Genomic DNA, 511 nt, shown 5'->3' on the forward strand with positions numbered 1-511 from the left:
GCACATATCTAGATTTGATTTAGCATGTAAGATTTTGCAAGTTAATGCGGTATGTAATGACAATAAATAACTATGTGATAATAATTAGTAATTACACCACCAGACTGAAAAACACAGTCCTAAACAGCGCTTCATACAATCCATATGCCACACACATACATGTTAATAAGAGCGAACATCCCTTGCCATAAAGTTTTGAATGGCAAGTGAGGCAATAATCGCACAAAAGACATGATTTTGTAAGGTCTAGATTCCTTTGCTGCTTTATTTTTTTTTACCACTGTAATCCTCCTCTAAAAATAGCAACCCCAGTTGACCTCTGGCTAATCGACCGGTGAGTAGGTCAGTACACCTTTGACCTGTCAACCCAAAAGGTCAAGTCTTCTCCTTCCTCGCTCGCTGAACTCCCCAAAACAAGTAAGTTTCATCTGAATTACTTTTTAAAATATTTTGTGAAGTGAAATTTATGGTGTCCTGATGTTACTTTTTCACATTTTACATAAACAGACAC

At 36.6% G+C, this 511-nt stretch overlaps 1 protein-coding gene across 1 annotated transcript in view; it reads left to right on the forward strand.

Annotated features, from left to right (window-relative positions):
* The first annotated feature begins 358 nt into the window (after positions 1–358).
* Positions 359–511, forward strand: part of LOC119588356 — a 5249-nt gene continuing 5096 nt past the window's right edge. The window contains exon 1 of the mRNA XM_037937039.1: positions 359–417. The gene's annotated coding sequence lies outside the window, so the exon portion shown is untranslated. The remainder of the gene's footprint in view (positions 418–511) is intronic.

This window comes from Penaeus monodon, chromosome 23, assembly GCF_015228065.2.
Source record: "Penaeus monodon isolate SGIC_2016 chromosome 23, NSTDA_Pmon_1, whole genome shotgun sequence".
NCBI classification, from domain to species: Eukaryota; Metazoa; Arthropoda; class Malacostraca; order Decapoda; family Penaeidae; genus Penaeus; species Penaeus monodon.